A 22731-nucleotide genomic window follows, 5' to 3' on the forward strand; every position below is an offset into this window, starting at 1 on the left:
ACATGACCACTGGAAAAACCATAGCCTTGACTAGATGGACCTTTGTTGGCAAAGTCATACCTCTGCTTTTCAATATGCTATCTAGGTTGGTCATAACTTTCCTTGCAAGGACTAAGTGTCTTTTAATTTCATGGCTGCAGTCACCATCTGCAGTGATTTTGGAGCCCCCAAAAATAAAGTCTGACACTGTTTCCACTGTTTCTCCATCTAATTCCCATGAAGTGATGGGACCAGATGGCATGATGTTAGTTTTCTGAATGTTGAGCTTTAAGCAAACTTTTTCACTCTCCTCTTTCACTTTCTTCAAGAGGCTTTTTAGTTCCTCTTCACTTTCTGCCATAAGGGTGGTGTCATCTGCATATCTGAGGTTATTCACATTTCTCCTGGCAATCTTGATTCCAGCTTGTGCTTCTTCCAGCCCAGTGTTTCTCATGATGTACTCTGCATAGAAGTTCAATAAGCAGGGTGACAAAATACAGCCTTGCGTACTCCTTTTCCTATTTGGAACCAGTCTGTTGTTCCATGTCCAGTTCTAACTGTTGCTTCCTGACTGGCATATAGGTTTCTTCAGAGGTAGGTCAGGTGGTCTGGTATTCCCATGTCTTTCAGAATTTTCCACAGTTTATTGTGATCCACACAGTCAAAGGCTTTGGCATAGTCAATTAAGCAGAAATAGATGTTTTTCTGGAACTCTCTTGCTTTTTTGATGATCCAGCGGATGTTGGCAATTTGATCTCTGGTTCCTCTGCCCTTTCTAAAACCAGCTTGAACATCTGTAAATTCATGGTTCAAACAGCTGCTAATCAGGGAAGGGAGAAGATGGAGACAAAAGGGAGGATCAGCCAAGAAACAATATTGCAGCCTTGGGGCAGGGTCTTGGTTCCACCTCACAGGGAACACATAAAATGTTTGAGTTCTGTACAGAACTAAAACCTAACAAATGGAAGATGCCAGTATTCTCATTCCAGAGAAGAACATTTGAGGCCAGATTAAAGGAACCAGAAGAGCTCATCAAGCAATTACCCAAGACCAGATTAAAGGAGATTAAACTGAACTGAGATTAAAGGAGGGCAGGTCCTGCACAGGCCCTAATCTTATCAGTAACCCCACCCTTGAACCACTGCTATGAAGTTCAGTTCAGTTCAGTTGCTCAGTTGTGTCCAACTCTTTGCAACCCAATGGACTGCATCACGCCAGGCTTCCCTGTCCATCACCAACTCCCAGAGCTTGCTCAAACTCAAGTCCATCAAGACAGTGATGTCATCCAAGCATCTCATCCTCTGTCATCCCCTTCTCTTCCTGCCTTCAACCAGGGTCATCATCAGGGTCTTTTCAAATGAGTAAGCTCTTTGCATCAGGTGGCCAAAGTATTGAGTTTCAGCTTCAGCATCAGTCCTTCCAATGAACACCCAGGACTGATCTCCTTTAGGATGGACTGGTTGGATCTCCTTGCAGTCCAAGGGACTCTCAAAAGTCTTCTCCAACACCACAGTTCAAAAGCATCAATTCTTCAGTGCTCAGCTTTATTTATGGTCCAACTCTCACATCTGGACATGATGACTTGAAAAACCATAGCTTTGACTATACAGACCTTTGTTGGCAAAGTAATGTCTCTGCTTTTAATACACTGTCTAGGTTTGTATAGCTTTCCATCCAAGGAGCAAGTGTCTTTTAATTTCATGGCTTCAGTCACTATGGCTGCAATTTAATTTCATGACTGCAATCACTGCAGTGATTTTGGAGCCTAAGAAAATAAAGTCTGTTACTGCCTCAACTTTTTCCCCTTCTGTTTGCCATGAAGTGATGGGACTAGATGCCATGATCTTAGTTTTTTGAGTTAAAAAAACAAAACTAGAATAAACCACAGTCCAAAATATGTGTGAGTTTTAAGCCAGCTTTTCACCCTCATCAAGAGGCTCTTTAGTTCCTCTTCATTTCTGTCATGAAAGTTGTATTATCTGCATATCTGAGGTTGTTGATATTTCTCCCAGCAATCTTGATCCCAGTTTGTGACTTATCCAGCCTGGCATTTCGCATGATGTATTCTGCATATAAGTTAAATAAACTTCTGGCTATAGGTTTTACAAATAGGCAAATTAGGAAACCCTGATTTTGATCCTGATTATATATAGTGACATTTCTAGGATATGGAGGCAGCTGCTAAGTGTTGATACTGATGAGATATTATGACCATATCTGAGACTCAGAATCATAATCATAATACTCTTCTCTTCTCTCTGTCTCTGTCTCTTTCTCTCACACACACATTATAATTACCAAGGGAGTATAGGGTTGAGAGAAGTAGGTAGTTGATATATATGAAATTAAAAATGTGGTAGTTCCAGCAAGTAGGAGTTTTTAGATTGTGAATCATACCCACTATAGTTAAAAAAACAAAACTAGAATAAATCACAGTCCAAAATATCTGTGAAGACCACTGTGTAAACAAGAGTGGTTTTGAGACCTTCAAGACCAGCATCAGTGATACAAAAAGCAAGAAGGAGGCTTTGGGAATTTCAACATAATTAATGAAGAGCTGTATTCAGAGCATTTTGGATAAATGTGCCTCGGGGGGTCAATGCTTACATAATGCTCTAGTGTGGGTAAAAATTTTACTGCTGTCTTTTGCTCAGAGCACCTGTAGTCAGCTGCCACACCTAAAATATAAACTACTGGCACACTCCATCTAGAGCATATTATGATTCTTCCCCATAATTATCAAAGGAAGGTTTGCTTTACAAAACAACATCTATAGATGAGCTGCTAAGGGATCTCAAAAACAAAGTTAAGGACACAAGCAAAAAACACTGATTAATATTTGAACAACAGTTATCATGTAAGAAAACAAAATTAATAAACAGAAAAGTTAACATGGAAGTAATAGAATAAATAATAGCAAATGAAAAATATTTTAAAATAACTATAACTAATATTCTCAAAAGAATAAGGAAAGTTATCAAACCCATAAACAAGGAAAATGCTGGCATAAAACAAAACAAATGATAAGTCCTGGAAACTACATAAATAAAAAGGAATAAAAATAAGGAATAAAATGGTTATCTGTAGTAGCATTATGCAACAGCAGAAAAGAAAAAAAAATGTGTGTTAATACATTAAACCAAAAGATTCTCACAAAAATGCAAAATGAAAAAGAAATAGAAATTTTGATAAAGCAACAATAGACATGGAGATTAGATCCAGAAGTTCAACATCCATGTAGCAGGAATCCTATAAGAACAGAAAGTATAGAGAAGAGCAAGTAAATAAATCAATAATAGAAGATAATTCCTCCCAAGTGATAAAAGATACTAGTCTTCAAATGGAGAGAGAAGTGCTAAACCAGGTAAACAAAGACATGTATAAAATGCATTGGAGTGACATTTCTGAACATGAAGAATTTAAAAAAGGATTAAAAAAATATCCCAAAAGTTTACATAAAGAAGAAAATAGCAAAACAAACAAACAAAAAACCCAGTACATTCAGTTCAGTTCAGTTGTTGCAGAAACCAGTACTCAAGAAACCAAGCACCACACTCGGAGAGTTGGAGAATTCAGGTTTATTATGCCGGAGGGCCCAGAGGAGTTAGCCCTCCAAGCTCTGAGCCCTGAACAAAGGGATTACAGAGTTTTTAAAGACAGTCTATAGTGGGCAACACTAGCTGTTAATAGGCTGGTTTAAACTAAGGGGTTTCTCATGCGAGGGAACAGCAGTCAAGATGGGAAGGGGGATGTCTGGCCTGGACAGGCATGATTAAGCAGGTTTGCAGGGGCTGGGCGATTGCAAAGAGCAGGACAAGGGTTAGTGAGATAAACTCCAGTTCCTAGTATTGCAAGCTCCCACTTTCTGAGACTACATGACCTACGTGACCTACGTGATTTAGACTTAACAAGGGGGCAAGCTGAGTTAGAGGCAGAAGAAGAAGGAGGTTATGTAAAATTTTAACTTTTCCTCTTCATAGTTACTCAGTCGTGTCTGACTCTTTGCGAACCCATGGACTGTAGCATGCCAGGCCTCCCTGTCCATCACCAACTCCTGGAGTTTACTCAAACACATGTCCATTGAGTCAATGATGTCATCCAACCCTCTCATCCTCTGTCGTCCCGTTCTCCTCCAGCCTTCAATCTTTCCCAGCATCAGGGTCTTTTCAAATAAGTCAGCTCTTCGCAACAGGTGGCCGCAGTATTGGAGATTTCAGCTTTAGCATTATTCCTTTCAAAGAACACCCAGGACTGATTTCCTTTAGGATGGTCTGGTTGGATCTCCTTGCAGTCCAAGGGACTTTCAAGAGTCTTCAACACCACACTTCAAAAGCATCAGTTCTTCGGTGCTCAGCCTTCTTCACAGTCCAACTGTCACATCCATACTTGACTACTGCAAAAACCATAGCTTTGACTAGATGGACCTTTTTTGGCAAAGTAATGTCTCTGCTTTTTAATGTGCTGTCTAGGTTGGTCATAGTTCTTCTTCCAAGGAGTAAGAGTCTTTTAATTTCACGGCTGCAATCACCACCTTCAGTGATTTTGGAGCCCCCAAAAATAAAGTCTGTCACTGTTTCCACTGTTTCCCCATCTATTTGCCATGAAGTGATGGGACCGGATGCCATGATCTTAGTTTTCTGAATGTTGAGCTTTAAGCCAACTTTTTCACTCTCCTCTTTCACTTTCATCAAGAGGCTCTTTAGTTCCTCTTTGCTTTCTGCCATAAGGGTGGTGTCATCTGCATATCTGAGGTTATTGATATTTCTTCCAGCAATCTTGATTCCAGCTTATGCTTCATCCAGCGCAGCGTTTCTCATGATGTACTCCGCATATAAGTTAAATAAGCAGGGTGACAATATGTAGCCTTGATGTACTCCTTTCCATATTTGGAACCAGTCTATATTTAGCTTTAAGTATAAACCCAGTAAAGTTTACACTTAAAGATAAATAACTGTGGATACATAAGGTCAAAATAATTTTTATGATTATTTAGAACTAAAATTTTTGGAGATATAAAATTGAGATACAACAGGAAAGTAATTGTAAAGTTGCAAAGTTATTGTCTAAAATAAAGGAATATACAGATTCTAATGAAATTTAGATTTTGATTTTTATAAAAGGATTATAAATGTCTGTGTTGAGAACCAACCAAATCCACAGAAAGAGCATATTCACCTTTGAAAGTACAAGAAGAAAAATAAAAGTACAGATCAAATCATCAACACAGGTAAAAGGAAGCAAAGAAAAATGACAAATAGAAAACATAAAACATGATAGCAATACTAAGGAAAAAATGTACTAGTAATTATAATAAATATTAATAGTTTATTTTACTCTAATAGTAGAAGACCCTCTGAATGAAAAAATTTTAAACTTTTAATTATGAAATAATTTTAATATTACAAAATGTTTCAAAACTAGTTAAATAATTCTCTTATAGATTTACCAAATGTTAACATTTAAAACACTTTGATTTTTCTGTCTCTGATTTTTCCCTGAAATGTTTCACAGTAAGTTGCAGACAGGATGCTCTTGCACAATTTTACAAAGGACCATCTTACTGGAACAAATGGTGAATATCGAATAAGGTCTGCATTGAAATAATAATATATCATTGATTGATAATTGTACTGTGGTTACATAAAAGCATCCTGTCTGCAACTTTTTCCCCATGATTTTTTGGAGAACTTCTTTACTTTCAAATACCACAAGGTGTTCCAGAATCATTTTATATTTTTACGTTCCCTAGAATTGGAATCAGCATCTTCTTTAAGGAGTCCTTGTTATTTATTGTAGAATCATGTTTAGCAATCAAGATTTGGGCATTGGGTGTGCTCATTAGTACTAGAGTTACATGTATTTCTATTAACTCTAACTGGACAAAACTGAGATATATATGTATGTATTCATATACACATACATACATCCATATTTCGGTATCTATCAATCTATCTTTCAAAAACCATGAAATAACACTGATGATACCTCTAATTCAAACCCAATACCGTAAGGTTTGTCATAGGCTTCCCTCTTTCCTTTTTTTAAATAATTTATTTATTTTAATTGGAGGCTAATTATTATATTGTAGTGGGTTTTGCCATACATTGACATGAATCAGCCATGAGTGTACATGTTTTGCCTATCCTAAACACCCCCTCCCACCTCCCTCTCCATCCCATCCCTCAGGGTCATCCCAGCACAACCAGCCCTGAGCACCTTGTCTCATGCATCGAACCCGGACTAGTGATCTGTTTCACATATAATATACACGTTTCAATGTTATTCTCTCAAATCATCCCACCCTTGCCTTCTCACACAGAGTCCAAAAGATTGTTCTATACATCTGTGTCTCTTTTGCTGTCTCACATATAGGGTCATCATTACCATCTTTCTAAATTCCATATATATGTGTTAGTATACTGTATTGGTATTTTTCGTTCTGACATACTTCAATCTGTATAACAGGCTCTAGTTTCATCCACCTCATGAGAACTGATTCAAATGCATTCTTTTTAATGGCTGAGTAATACTCCATTGTGTATATGTACCACTGCTTTCTTATCCATTTGTCTGCTGATGGACATCTAGGTTGCTTTCATGTCCTGGCTATTATAAACAGTGCTGCAATGAACATTGGGGTACATGTGTCTCTTTCAATTCTGGTTTCCTTGGTGTGTATGCCCAGCAGTGGGATTGCTGGGTCCATATGGCAGTTCTATTTCCAGCTTTTTAAGGAATCTCCTCACTGTTCTCCATAGTGACTATACTAGTTTGCATTTCCACCAACAGTGTAAGAGGGTTCCCTTTTCTCCACACCCTCTCCAGCATTGTTTGTAGACTTTTGGATCGCAGCCATTCTGACCAGTGTGAGATGGTACCTCATTGTGGTTTTGATTTGCATTTCTCTGATAATGAGTGATATTCAGCATCTTTTCATGTGTCTGTTAGCCATCTGTATGTCTTCTTTGGAGAAATGTCTGTTTAGTTCTTTGGCACGTTTCTTGATTGGGTCATTTATTTTTCTTGAATTGAGCTGCAAGAGTTGCTTTATATTTTTGAGGTTAATTCTTTGTCAGTTGCTTCATTTACTATTATTTTCTCCCATTCTGAAGGCTGTCTTTTCACCTTGCTTATAGTTTCCTTTATTGTGCAAAAGCTTTTACGTTTAATTAGGTCCCACTTGTTTATTTTTGCTTTTATTTCCATTACTCTGGGAGGTGGGCCATAGAGGATCTTGCTGTGATTTATGTCAGACAGTGTTTTGCCTATGTTTTCTTCTAGGAGTTTTATAGTTTCTGGTCTTACATTTAGATCTTTAATCCATTTTGAGTTTATTTTTGTGTATGGTGTTAGAAAGTGTTCTGGTTTCATTCTTTTACAAGTGGTTGACCAGTTTCCCCAGCACCACTTGTTTAAGAGATTGTCTTTTCTCCTTTGTATATTCTTGCCTCCTTTGTCAAAGATAAGGTGTCCATAGATGAGTGGATTTGTCTCTGGGCTTTCCACCTTCATTAATTTGATTAATACGTATCTTGGGGTGTTTTGCCTTGGGTTTATCATGTTTGGGACTCTCTGGGTTTCTTAGACTTTGGTTATTTCCTTCCCTGTTTTAGGGAAGTTTTCAACTATTATCTCCTCAATTATTTTCTCATGGCCTTTCTTTTGGAGGGGGAGAGGGCAACAAGCCAGTAATCACACTACTAAGTAAAAATGGTTACTGAAGATTTGATTCTTAAAGATACAAAATTGATAACAAATATCAAAAAGCAAAGATTAAAAATCTAGAGGTTAGACTCTCAAAAATACAATATTAAAAAAAGCAAACAAAACAAAATCACAAAGATTATAAAACATATATATGAAGTTTGCTTTAAAAATAGTGTCTTTTTTTTGCAAGGTAATAGGTTATAAAAGTGAAAATTAAACCAGTAATAGAGGATTTAAAATTTTTAAAAATTAAAAATAAAATAAATTTAAAAAAATGATAATAGTAAAAATATATCTAGGAATTTCTCTGGAGCTGTTGCAGGCAGTGTGGGGTCAGTTCAGTTTCAGATAGTTCCTTGTTCCAGCTTATACTTCTCAGGATCCATAGGCCTCTTCCAATGCAGTTGGTGCTAACTACAAGGTTTTAATCTGTTGCACCTGTCACTTCCAAAGTGGTTCCCTCTGTTTATTTTGGCTTCTTCTGTTTGCAAGACTCTTCAGTGTCTAATTTACACCCTGACACAAGGGGGCAAAGGTGGTCACTTATTTAGGCTCACTTGTTCAGTCGTGCTGTAGGGAGGGAGGAACACTGCAAACAAATATCACTGGCGTGTGTGAGGAGTGCTCGCAGTGTCTAGGCCATACTGGGTTTGCCCCCGCTCACAGCATGTGTGCTTTCCCAGTCTATACTTCTCAGGCTCGAGGTTGCTCTGCAGGGGATCTGTCTAAAGTGGGCTCTGGGTTGCGTGCACTTCCCAGGTCTAAGCCGCTCAGGTTTAGGTTCTTGGGTACTCCACAAAGGCGCAGACTCAGTTGGGCCTGAGTTTGTGCCCTTCCCAGGTCTGAGGAGCTCAGGCGACCAGGTGCTTGGCCAGCGCACTCTCCTTAGGTGTGGTGCATCTTATCACCTCCCTCATCCCAGCCGCTCAGTTTCCCAGGTGTGCCATCTCAGGTGTGCTGTGTGTCTCTTCTGGGGAGCTGATCTCTGGCTGCAACCCTCTCAGTGGATGTCATCCATTCAGGATCCCAGGAAGGCTTGGCTGGCAACTGGGAGCCTGTTCGCAGTTTGTTGGAGGATGCCGTTTCTGGGGCTGAGTTTGCCCCTTTCTGGCTCTGGCTGCCGCCCTCCTGCCTCCCTGCCTCCTGGCAGGGGATAGGCTGATCTGCTGCTGGCTAGCTCTCCTCTGGTATTCACTCAGTCCTTGGTTCTGTGAATGGCCCTGCAGTGCCTTAGGTTAGGGCTTTTGGTGGGAAAGTTCTCTCTCTCTCTCTTTTTTTGTTTCTCTCTCTCTGGTTATCCCACAGTTTGGGTTACTATCTCATGTTAGCTCCCTCAGATTGCCCTCAGGGCATTCAGTCCCGGTCTTTAAGTTCAGTTCAGTTCAGTCGCTAAGTCGTGTACCACTCTTTGAGACCCCATGAATCACAGCATGCCAGACCTCCTTGTCTATCACCAACTCCCGGAGGTAACTCAGACTCACGTCCATCGAGTCAGTGATGCCATCCAGCCATCTCATCCTCTGTCCTTTTTCACTCTCCTCTTTCACTTTCTTCAAGAGGCTTTTTAGTTCCTCTTCACTTTCTGCCATAAGGGTGGTGTCATCTGCATATCTGAGGTTATTGATATTTCTTCCGGCAATCTTGATTCCAGCTTGTGCTTCTTCCAGCCCAACGTTTCTCATGGTGTACTCTGCATATAAGTTAAATAAGCAGGGTGACAATATACAGCCTTGATGTACTTCTTTTCCTATTTGAAATCAGTCTGTTGTTCCATATCCAGTTCTAACTGTTGCTTCCTGACCTGCATGCAGGTTTCTCAAGAGGCAGATCAGGTGGTGTGGTATTCCCATCTCTTTCAGAATTTCCCACAGTTTATTGTGATCCACACAGTCAAAGGCTTTGGCATAGTCAATAAAGCAGAAATAGATGGTTTTCTGGAACTCTCTTGCTTTTTTGATGATCCAGCGGATGCTGGCAATTTGATCTCTGGTTCCTCTGCCTTTTCTAAAACCAGCTTGAACATCTGGAAGTTCACAGTTCACGTATTGCTGAAGCCTGGCTTGGAGAATTTTGAGCATTACTTTAATAGCATGTGAGATGAGTGCAATTGTGCAGTAGTTTGAGCATTCATTGGCATTGCCTTTCTTTGGGATTGGAATGAAAACTGACCTTTTCCAGTCCTGTGGCCACTGCTGAGTTTTCCAAATTTGCTGGCATATTGAGTGCAGCACTTTCACAGCATCATCTTTCAGGACTTTAAATAGCTCAACTGGAATTCCATCACCTCCACTAGCTTTGTTCGTAGTGATACTTTCTAAGGCCCACTTAACTTCACATTCCAGGATGTCTGGCTCTAGGTGAGTGATGACACCATCGTGGTTATCTTGGTCATGAAGATCTTTTTTGTATAGTTCTTCTGTGTATTCCTGCCACCTCTTCTTAATATCTTCTGCTTCTTTTAGGTCCATACTATTTCTGTCCTTTATTGAGCCCATCTTTGCATGAAATGTTCCCTTGGTATCTCTAATTTTCTTGAAGAGATCTCTAGTCTTTCCCATTCTGTTGTTTTCCTCTATTTATTTGCACTGATCACTGAGGAAGGCTTTCTGATCTCTTCTTGCTATTCTTTGGAACTCTGCATTCAGATGCTTATATCTTTCTTTTTCTCCTTTGCTTTTCACTTCTCTTTTTTCACAGCTATTTGTAAGGGCTCCTCAGACAGCCATTTTGCTTTTTTGCATTTCTTTTCCATGGGGATGGTCTTGATCCCTGTCTCCTGAACAATGTCACGAACCTCCATCCATAGTTCATCAGGCACTCTATCTATCAGATCTAGTCCATTAAATCTATTTCTCACTTCCACTGTATAATCATAAGGGATTTGATTTAGGTCATACCTGAATGGTCTAGTGGTTTTCCCTACTTTCTTCAATTTAAGTGTGTATTTGGCAATAAGGAGTTCATGATCTGAGCCACAGTCAGCTCCTGCTCTTGTTGACTGTATAGAGCTTCTCCATCTTTGGCTGCAAAGAATATAATCAATCTGATTTCAGTGTTGACCATCTGGTGATGTCCATGTACAGAGTCTTCTCTTGTGTTGTTGGTGGAGGGTCTTTGCTATGACCAGTGCATGTTCTTGGCAAAACTCTATTAGTCTTTGCCCTGCTTTATTCTGTATTCCAAGGTCAAATTTGCCTGTTACTCCAGGTATTTCTTGACTTCCTACTTTTGCATTCCTGTCCCCTATAATGAAAAGGACATCTTTTTTTGAGTGTTAGTTCTAAAAGGTCTTGTAGGTCTTCTTAGAACCATTCAACTTCAGCTTCTTCAGTGTTACTCGTTGGGGTTATCGTGATATTGAATGGTTTGGATTACCGTGATATTGAATGGTTTGCCATGGAAATGAACAGAGATCAATCAGTCTGTTGTTTTTGAGATTGCATCCAAGTACTGCATTTTGGACTCTTTTGTTGACCATGATGGCTACTCCATTTCTTCTAAGGGATTCCTGCCTGCAGTAGTAGATATAATGGTCATCTGAGTTAAATCCACCCATTCCAGTCCATTTGAGTTCGCTGATTCCTAGAATGTCAACGTTCACTCTTGCCATCTCCTGTTTGACCACTTCCAATTTGCCTTGATTCATGGACCTGACATTCCAGGTTCCTATGCAATATTGCTCTTTACAGCATTGGACCTTGCTTCTGTCCTGGTCCTTACCCTAAGCAATGCGGCCAGTGCCTCCCTGTTCAGCCCCCGCTTGCTGGTGGCGGATGTGAGCATTTGGGCTACCTCTCCGCTGGGAACTGCTGTTAGGCATGTAATCTGAGGGTTTTGTTTATTTATTTATTTATTTATTTTTCCACCCAGTTATGTTGCCTTCTGAGATTCCAAAACTCCCCACAGACCTGCCAGTGAGAGGGTTTCCTGGTATTTGGAAACTTCTCCTCTTTTATGACTCCCTCTCTGGAACTGATCTCCATTCCTAATTCTTTTGTCTCTCTTTTTATCTTCTATGTTTTGTCCTACCTCCTTTCAAAGACAATGGGCTGCCTTTCTGGGTGCCTGGTGTCCTCTGCCAGTGTTCAGAAGTTGTTTTGTGGGATTTGCTCAGCATTCAAATTTTCTTCAGAGAAGGCAATGGCACCCTACTCCAGTGTTCTTGCCTGTAAAATCCCATGGATGAACGAGCCTGGTTGGCTGCAGTCCATTGAGTCGCTAAGACCTAGGACATGACTGAGTGACTTCCCTTTCACTTTTCACTTTCACGCATTGGAGAAGGAAATGGCAACCCACTCCAGTGTTCTTGCCTGGAGAATCCCAGGGACACGGGAGCCTGGTGGGCTGCCGTCTATGGGGTCACACAGAGTTGGCCACGACTGAAGTGACTTAGCAGCAGCAGTCAAATGTTCCTTCGATGAATTTGTTGGGGGAGAAAGTGGTCTCCCCGTCTTATTCCTCTGCTATCTTAGGACCACCTCCCCTCTTTCCTTATTTGTAATTCCCCTCTCCAACAGTCAGAGACCCAACTCTCATTAAGGACAATATATTTACTTATATGTTCAATCTCAGAATACATATGTAATTGCAGAATTGCTAATCCATACCACTGTGAAAATCAAACCTATCAACAAGAGTACAATATTTGTTTCCAACTCCATCTTTATTCTTAATTTACGTTATAGCAACCTAACATGTCATGGGGGAGCTCATATGTTTGGTTCAAATGTTGAAACTCATGATGATCATCTTTTTATATAAGAAAAACAAAACTGTATTATTCAAACAGGTGAGGAAATCTCAAGGCAAGGGGCAGGGAGAATGGCTCTCAGGGAGAAAGTCCAGAAATGAGAGAGACTGAATAGCAGTGTGCAGGCATTTTATAAAGAGAAAAGTCCCACTGGCACAAGATTTAAAAGAGGTTCTCGTCCAGGTAGCAAGAGGATCTTGTGAAATGGGAGGACTAGGGGTGATGGGGGCAAGCTTTACCAGAAGGCTGCAGGAGTTTACAGACAAGGCCAGAAATCAAGTTCAGAGGTTACTGGCTCTAAGTCATACATCATTGGGAGTCCAAATTTCTTTCCTGGAGTTTTCATACGGTATACAGTCAAAATACTGTATTTTAGTTACTTATGTTAAGTCTTCATATCTCTCTCCACACACACTTTTGTTATTCACTATGTTATATTATTTGTTTGAAATGAAATTAGGTTCATTTGCTTTGGTTTGAATTACATTTTTTTTTTTTTTGCTTTGCCCCATCCTTGTTGATTTTATTTATTTTTAAGCATGTGAATATTAACATGGTTAATTAGCCTCTAATTAAAATAAATGAATTTAAATTAAAAAAATTCAGAACTATACAAAAATGTATATTTAGAAAAGTATGATACTCTTCCATATTCTTTCCACTCTTTTCCATATCCTTTCCTTTCTACTTTGCTCCCAACTATACTTGTAAGTAACCAATCTCATTAATATCCTAGCTTATTTTTTCATATCTTTTTTTACATATATACATGTATATCCATATATGTATAATGAGCACACACACACTGTATATATGTATATGTGTCCATATACATACACAGTTGTTATATATATATATACACACACACTAATGATTTTGGTTTCAGTACTGATCTAGACCACAAACAAACAAAAAATATGGTGTCAGTCTAGGAGCTTAGCCAAAAAGCCTTTTACTCAAAATAAGTTTTATCATCAAAACCACTTCCCCCACAGAGGTATGCATTCCAAAATGAAGTGAAATATCCAAACTTTTAACATTCATTTTTAATCAATTCCAGTGACATTACCATAGATCTAGGTGTAAGCAAGTTAGTTATGAAATCAGCATCATCCACAAAAACAAATTCATCAAAAATGAAGAAGGTCCATAGGACTCAAGATCCAAGTTTCTTAAGACTCCTGATTCATAGATAAAAATTCTTTGCAAAGGGATTAAGAGAATTTGGAGAATTAATATTTTCTGAGAGGTTGTGCAAAACATACAAAAATGGCACAAAAGTGAATTCAACAGTCAGTGCACATGCACACTTCATTCACATCTTCAAAAATAAAAGGTATTCTAACACTATAAAACTGAATAAAAATACTAGCTTCAACAGCAACTGTTAAGCACTAGAGTCACATAAGTTACACCAGAATGCGCAAACATGGCCCAAGTAAAATTCTATTGTTAAAGCTGAAACAGATTTAAGGTCATTCAAGTTCAAGCACGGGATACAAATCTTTTGGAGCCCAATCTATTTGCATTTGAAATACATGACCTTTCTTCTAGCTTGTGGTCTTAAACTTCTGTTTTACAAAATTTAAAAGGAAAATACAGACGAAACTAATAAAATACATGTTATTTTAAATCAGCTTAACATTCAAAGCTATAATTAGGATGAATTAAAGAAAGCCACAGAAGAACGATACAAAAAAGATCTTCATGACCCAGATAATCACCATGGTGTGATCACTCACCTAGAGCCAGACATCCTGGAATGTGAAGTCAAGTGGGCCTTACAAAGCATCACTACGAACAAAGCTAGTGGAGGTGATGGAATTCCAGTTGAGCTATTTCAAATCCTAAAAGATGACACTGTGAAAGTGCTGCACTCAATATGCCAGCAAATTTGGAAAACTCAGCAGTGGCCACAGGACTAGAAAAGGTCAGTTTTCATTCTGATCCAAAAGAAAAGCAATGCTAAAGAATTCTCAAACTACCTCACAATTCAACTCATCTCACATGCTATTAAAGTAATTCTTAAAATTCTCGAAGCCAGGCTTCAGCAATACGTGAACTGTGAACTTCCAGATGTTCAAGCTGGTTTTAGAAAAGGCAGAGGAACCAGAGATCAAATTGCCAGCATCCGCTGGATCATCAAAAAAGCAAGAGAGTTCCAGAAAATCATCTATTTCTGCTTTATTGACTATGCCAAAGCCTTTGACTGTGTGGGTCACCATAAACTGTGGGAAATTCTGAAAGAGATGGGAATACCAGACCACCTGACCTGCCTCTTGAGAAACCTGTATGCAGGTCAGGAAGCAACAGTTAGAACTGGACATGGAACAACAGACTGGTTTCAAATAGGAAAAGGAGTACGTCAGGGCTGTATATTGTCACCCTGCTTATTTAACTTATATGCAGAGTACATCATGAGAAATGCTGGGCTGGAGGAAGCACAAGCTGGAATCAAGATTGCCAGGAGAAATATCAATAACCTCAGATATGCAGCTGATACCACCCTTATCGCAGAAAGAGAAGAACTAAAGAGCCCCTTGATGAAAGTGAAAGAGGAGAGTGAAAAAGTTGGCTTAAAGCTCAGCATTCAGAAAACTAAGATCATGGCATCCAGCCCCATCAGTTCATGACAAATAGATGGGGAAACAGTGGGAACAGTGGCTGACTTTATTTTTCTGGGCTCCAAGATTGCTCCAGATGGTGATTGCAGCCATGAAATTAAAAGATACTTACTCCTTGGAAGGAACGTTATGACCAGCCTAGACAGCATATTAAAAAGCAGAGACATTACTTTGCCAACAAAGGTCCATCTAGTCAAGGCTATGGTTTTTCCAGTGGTCATGCATGGATGTGAGAGTTGGACTATTGCCGGGAGCCGGCATATTGCATATTGAGTGCATATTGCATATTGAGTGCAGCACTTTCCACAGCATCATCTTTCAGGATCTGGAATAGCTCAACTGGAATTCTATCACTGCCGGTAGCCAGCGTGAGGAACTCCGCCCATGACAAAGGTCATGAGGAAGGAGGCTCGGCATACGCAAAGGCGGGATCGAGCTTCAGGAGTCCCCCTGGAAATTCTCGAGCATATACCCCCAAAACCAGAGTCTGCCTACTTTCTGCTTTGTGCTTTCACCTATACCTCTGACTTTGCAGGGGGCTGTCCCCCACTACCTCTCTGAAAAAGAGTTAGCTTACAGCTCCAGTTAATAATTCCTGGGTGTGACAGTGTTTCAACCTACAAACTCCTTTGGAAATCCTCTAGCCTGCCTGAATAGGTTTTTCCGGCCACATGTGATTGTTCAGAGCCTCCCAACTGTGAGAGGCAGGAGATGTTCTAAACTGTCTAAACACAGATTCTTTTGAGTAGTTAAAAGATTGATTAGAAATTGTATTGGTGAAGGGATTTTCACTTGTTGGGCCAATGTTTGCTGCTAAGTCTCCATATCCCTTACCTGCTGTGTCCCTGGCAGTGTATTGATTAATATAATTGGTGTAAGTAGTAGCTTTAATGTTTGTAACCTGGGACCCTTGAGTTAATTCTTTTTCTTGTTATAGCCCACCACATCTTTGCGCTGTAGGAATGCAACTTTATCTAATGCTTTTGGAGGGTGGCTCCTGACCAATCACCTTTAGAGAAAAATAAGTTTTCTGAAGAAAAGGTCTTAAAATGTTAACAGGCCTCCGGGCCAGAAGATGATGCAAATCACCTAAGCTTTTGCATATGATAAGTTTGCAGGAAGAAAGCCTGGCTTGCTGCAAGACTCTACCCCTTCCCCCATTATCCTATATGCATAACTTAAGGTATAAAAACTACTTTGGAAAATAAAGTGCGGGCCTTGTCACCGAAACTTGGTCTCACCATGTCGTTCTTTCTCTTACCTTCTGGCTGAATTATTCAGCCTCTTTTCTCCACTGAATTTCCTCACTGAGCTATCCTCATTCTATTACTCTTTATATCCTTAATTAACATTTAATTAAGCAATTGTTCCCTGATCTTCGCCTACGCCGTCTCTCCTTCGAATACCCTGGATCAGCCGGGGCTGGTCCCCGGCAGACTATAAAGAAAGCTGAGCGCTGAAGAATTGATGCTTTTGAACTGTGGTGTTGGAGAAGACTCTTGAGAGTTCCTTGGACTGCAAGGAGATCCAACCAGTCCATCCTAAAGGAGATCAGCCCTGGGTGTTCATTGGAAGGACTGATGTTGAGCTGAAACTTCAGTACTTTTGCCACCTGATGAGAAGAGCTGACTCATTTGAAAAGACCCTGATGCTGCAAGAGATTGAGGGCAGGAGGAGAAGGGGATGACAGAGGATGAGATGGTTGGATGGCATCACCGCCTCGATGGACATGGGTTTGGGTAGACTCCGGGAGTTGGTGATGGACAGGGAGGCCTGGTGTGCTGCGGTTCATGGGGTTGCAAAGAATCGGACACAACTGAGTGACTGAACTGAACTGAAAGAAAGCCAAAACATTAAAATTGTAAAACTTGCCTGTTGCTTGTTGGAACCAGCCCTACACCAGGAGTTGGGTAATACATACAATTATTTTTAAGTAGATTACTTTACATTTCTCTAACATGTTCTTTTCATCAGTGCATTGCTAAACTAATCAGAAACTCTACACATGTATTATATTATTCCCTTAAAAAGCAGGACAATTTACCCCTACCTGCAAAGCCATCATTCAAATGACTGAGTGAGTAAAAGGAAATAAAAAGCGGAGGAATAACATATTAAGGAGAAATAATGGGAATTAGAAGATTCATGCAGTTCAGCTCTTTTAAACAGCCAGCCAGCTTATAGGCAACAAGAGATGGTTTCCATTGAGGAAGGCCCTGTGGAATGGGAATGTGGTCATCAGTGACCTCTGTCTTACCAGGGGCTGAAGTAGGAAGTTGCTGTTCTTCATTTTTGCTTTAGCCATGTTGTAATTCCAAGAATAAAAATATTTTTGCCCTTTCCACAGTTGTTTCCTTAAAAAAATTTGAACCTCCAGGCTTTTTCCCCAGATGAGGATACTTTGCTTTTAATTTTGCCTCTTCAGCTCTCCCTGGACTGGTCACTTTATCTTCCATTTCCTTTTGCTCCTCTGTGGAGTTTGCCTCAGGGCCTTCTGCAGGCATACTTCTTGCTACCCCATACCCCACTTCTCTGGCTTTGCGATGCCCTGAGATTCTAATATGTTTGACCCAAATACCTTCCTTTGCTTGAACACATCATAAAATGATAGTCTTTTTAAAAAACTGAAGTATAGTTGATTTACAATTGTGTCAATTACTGCTGTACAGCAAAGTGATTCAGTTATACATACATACATATATAATTCTTTTTAAAGAATATTTTAAAAGAAGAGTGTATATGTCTTTTCAAGTTCTTTACACAGGAAAGATAACATACTATTTTGCATACTTTATTTTTACTTGCACACTTTTTTTTTTTTTACTTAACATTATATCATGGAAATCACTCCATGTCAGTTCATAGAGTTCTTCCTTGTTCTTTTTTTGCATCTGCCTAGTGTCCCCCTGTGCAATGTATTGTACTTTATTCAGGTAGTCTCCTGCATGAGCATTTAGTTTGTTTCCAGTATTTTGAAATTACACTGTAACAAATAACCTTTGCATATATATTTTAATATTATTTTAGGTCTATTTTCAGGGTAAATTCCTAGGAATAGGATTACTTTGTTAGACAATGCATATGTCTTAATTTTGTTAGATATGAATAGTTCCAAATCTCCATCCAAAAGGATTGTACTACTTTGCATTCCCACCAATACTATATGAGAGTCACTGTGTCCTTATAGCCTTGCTAATAGAATGTATTGATATACTTTCCATTTTTACTATCAGATGGAAATTTTAATCCATCTATAGACTTTTATTTGTTTACAAGAGACCTGCCAAAATAAAATAAAAATAAGTAGAAGATACTAGGAAAATGCTAAGAAAATAAAGCACGTGTATCAATATTACATAGAATTCAAGGTGAATAATTAATGGGACAAAGAGAAACATGGTAGTTTTATCCTCAATAAGAGGAAATAGTCATGAACCTTTAGGCATCTAACAAGAGAGCTTTGAAATATATAAGCAAAATGTAATAGAAATATAAGGAAAAAGTTAAAAAATCACTATCATGATAGAAGATTTTAGCTTACTTCTCTTAATGGTTGAAAGATCAAGTAGACAAAAACAAGGAAGTATCTTAATTGGGGTTTACTGAGTGCTCGCTTTGGCAGCACATATACTTAATTGGGGTTGCCTAGAAGGTAGACTTTGAAAAAAGGATTGGGTATGGGTAGCGTATCTGGGATGGAGAAGGCAATGGCACCCTATTCCAGTACTCTTGCCTGGAAAATCCCATGGATGGAGGAGCCTGGTAGGCTGTAGTCCATGGGGCACTAAGAGTCAGACACGACTGGCGACTTCCCTTTCACTTTTCACTTTCATGCATTGGAGAAGGAAATGGCAAACCACTCCAGTGTTCTTGCCTGGAGAATCCCAGGGACAGGAGAGCCTGGTGGGCTTCCATCTATGGGGTCACACAGAGTTGGACACGACTGAAGTGACTTAGCAGCAGCAGCAGCAAGGGAAGCCCTCATCTTAATGAGGTACATAGAAGAAATATAACAATGTGACAGATAAGAAAACTGGTCCCTGTATGAAGTTGTGACATGCCCCAAATTACAGAGCTGTTTAGTTTCAGGCTGAGGACCAGAACCTGGCTTTCCTAACATATTTCTAGTCTTGTGTTCTCTTATTCTAGCGCTGCTGCTGCTAAGTCACGTCAGTCGTGTCCGACTCTATGCGACCCCAGAGATGGCAGCCCACTAGGCTCCCCGTCCCTGGGATTCTCCAGGCAAGAACACTGGAGTGGGTTACCATTTCCTTCTCCAATGCATGAAAGTGAAAAGTGAAAGTGAAGCCGCTCAGTCATGTCCGACTCTTAGCGACCCCATGGACTGAGGCCTACCAGGCTCCTCCATCCATGGGATTTTCCAGGCAAGAGTACTGGAGTGGGGTGCCATTGCACTATGCCAAAACAAACAATTGACACAGGTTATGAATGGTACTAACTGCTCTTCCATCTACCTGTAAAGAATGTTTTACTCACTGCAATACATGACTGCATCATCAAAAACCATTTAAAAAAAAGCTTACGTAAAAAAGCTTATATCTTATAGTCTGAAATCAGAAAAGGTGCTGAAATTTCTCATAAAAAATGAGTATTCTAAAGCATTGTTGAAATGGAGACTATTAATTGGGACTGTAATATAACAAAACCATTTTAACAAATCAGAATGTATATACATCTGAGTAGCCTAACAGAAAAGTAACATTTATTCCATGGACACCTCTATTGCTTGCAAACCTTTTAGTCCTTTTCAAAATTGCTTCTAAGCCAGTTTATGAGTCATATAAGAAAAATTAAAAAGGAAATTTATAGTCATATCTCATATACAACTGATGGGAAATTTTTAATCAGTATGCAGCTAGTACTTGTGGTTATAAAAGCTACAGATATGGGAACCAATTCAATGAAAAGATTAAAGTACACAATTAATTCTAAGTGAATTAGCAAATACTTAGTCTGAGTCAATGATAAATTGTGTTACAAGAAGTTGGCACAGAACCTAGCTGAGTAATGTGCTTAAATAAAGCTTCATGGTATGATGGCAGATGGAAAGGGCAACTGAGCCATACAAACCCCCTGCATGCTGACCTTGTAAGATGAAAAATCCTGAAAGTAACCCTTAAAGCAAGTAGGCTAGGTTTGCTGAATTTTTACAGATACCATCACACAAGAGATCAAAATGAATGGGGTGTTGTACTTAATCAGCATAGATTGTGATCTTAATGTCCTCACTGTGATGCCTTTTGCCTTACCAACAATAGTGGGCAAAACATTTTTTGAGATATAAAGGCGCTGCTACACTGGATCTCTCTTGGACACAATGAAAATGAGTTGGGATTAGATAGAGGTGATGGCTGCACAACACTGAATGTACTAAATATTATTGAATTGTACAGTTTATTATTATTTTTTTTAATTTTGGCTGTGCTGGGTCTTTGTTGATGCACAGGCTTTTCTCTTGTTTTGATGAGCAGGGCCTACGCTCTAGTTGTGGTGTGTGGGATTCTCATTGCAGTGGCTTCTCTCGTTGTGAAGCATGGGCTCTAGGGTGTGTGGGCTTCAGCAGTTGTGGCACGTGGGCTCAATAGTTGTGGCTCATAGACTCTAGAGCACAGGCTCAGTAGTTGTGGCACAGGCCTAGTTGCTCTGTGGCATGTGGGATCTTCCTGGATCAGGAATTGAACTCATGTCTTCTGTGTTGGCAGGCAGATTCTTTACCACTGAGCCACCAAGGGAGCCCAAGTGGTACACTTCAAAATAGGTCATCTTATGTGAATTTTTCCTGAAATTTAAAAATAAATTACCACTTCATGAACACTTGCTTCTGGTACTTTGCTTGGCCTTAAATACAGCATCTTGCTCTCCCAACAACCTTCTGAGATAAAATATTATTATCTCCAGTTTTTGGATGAGGAATCTGAGGTTCAGTGAGGTTAAGTGTTTTGGCTAAGGGAGTTTAACAGAAGAGTTGGGGTTCAAACTAAGCCTATCTGATTCTAAGATTTGAACTCTCAGGTTTGAATATTTAGAGAAGTCCATAAACAGGGTGATCAGTCATGTTATATGTAAATCTTGGAAGTAATTTAACTAAATATGAAAAGAGGAATATGCCTGTCAAAACTTTATTCTTTCTTCACCTACAAAAGTAGTACAATCCTGTTGAAGGGAGATTTAGAAGTATCAAACAAAGTTAAGACATTTGCATTTGTCTTTTAACAAAGTAATCCTCTTGGCTGGGAAAGAAAATACATAGCCTAAAAGTAGAGAATTATGTTTTTATTTGGTAGACTTACTGAGGACTTAAGCCTGGGATAAGCCTCTGAGGGACTGTTCCAAAGAGGTAAGAGAGGAGCCAGTATATATAGGAGTTTGTGCTGGGGAAAAACAAAAACAAACATACAACAAAAAATAACATGTAGTTGAACATTAAAAGATTACTGTTAATCACAGAAACAGACATCTCAGTTAATGATTATAGTGCTTTTCTATGTATCAGTTCAGTTCAGTCGTTCAGTTGTGTCCAACTCTTCGTGACCCAGTGGACTGCAGCATACCAGGCTTCCCTGTCCATCACCAACTCCCAGAGCTTGCTCAAACTCATGTCCATTGAGTTGGTGATGCCATCAAACCATCTCATCCTCTTTGTTCCCTTCTCTTCCTGCCTTCAATCTCTCCCAGCATCAGGGTCTTTTCAAATTAGTCAGTTCTTCACATCAGGTGGCCAAAATATTGGAGCTTCAGCTTCAGCATCAATCCTTCCAATGAATACCCAGGACTGATTTCCTTTAGGATTGACTGGCTTGATCTCCTTGCTGTCTAAGGAACTCTCGTTGTCTTCTCCAATACCACATTTCAAAAGCATCAATTCTTCAGTGCTCAGCTTTCTTTACAGTCCAACTCTCACATCAATACATGACTACTGCAAAAACCATAGCTTTGACTAGATGGACCTTTGTCAGTAAAGTAATGTCTCTGCTTTTTAATATGCTGTCTAGGTTGGTCATAGCTTTACTTCCAAGGATCAAGAATCTTTTAATTTCATGGCTCCAGTCACCATCTGCAGTGATTTTGGATCCCAGGAAAATAAAGTCTGTCACTGTTTCCATTGTTTCCCCATCTATTTGCCATGAAGGGATGGGACCAGATGCCATGACCTTAGCTTTTTGAATGTTGAGTTTTAAGCCAGTTTTTTCACTCTCCTCTTTCACCCCCATCAAGAGGCCCCTTAGTTCCTCTTTGCTTTCTGCCATAAGGGTGGTGTCTTCTGTATATCTGAAGTTATTGATATTTCTCCCTGCAATCTTGATTCCAGCTTGTGCTTCATGCAGCCTGGCATTTTGCATGATGTACTCTACATATAAGTTAAATAAGCAAAGTGACAATATACAGCCTTGACAATATCCCTCCTCCAGGGGATCTTCCCAACCCAGGGATCAAACCTGGGTCTCCTGTGTTGCAGGTGGATTCTTTACCATCTGAGCCACCAGGAAAGCCCAAGAGTACTGGAGTGGGTATCCTATCCCTTCTCCAGGGGATCTTCCTGACCCAGGAATTGAAACAGGGTCTCCTGCACTGCAAGCAGATTCTTTACCAGCTGGGCTACCAGGAAAGCCCTTTCTATGTCTGGGAAGATGCAAGAGTCTGGGCTTACTG

At 39.7% G+C, this 22731-nt stretch overlaps 1 protein-coding gene and 1 pseudogene across 6 annotated transcripts in view; both read right to left on the reverse strand.

The window, feature by feature from the left end:
• DCX (doublecortin) overlaps positions 1 to 22731 on the reverse strand; it is a 398761-nt gene that overhangs the window by 304973 nt on the left and 71057 nt on the right. The gene's annotated exons all lie outside the window — the stretch shown is intronic.
• Positions 15678 to 18091, reverse strand: LOC133243046 (cAMP-regulated phosphoprotein 19-like; annotated as a pseudogene).

The sequence above is a fragment of the Bos javanicus genome, chromosome X (genome assembly GCF_032452875.1).
Source record: "Bos javanicus breed banteng chromosome X, ARS-OSU_banteng_1.0, whole genome shotgun sequence".
NCBI classification, from domain to species: domain Eukaryota; kingdom Metazoa; phylum Chordata; class Mammalia; order Artiodactyla; family Bovidae; genus Bos; species Bos javanicus.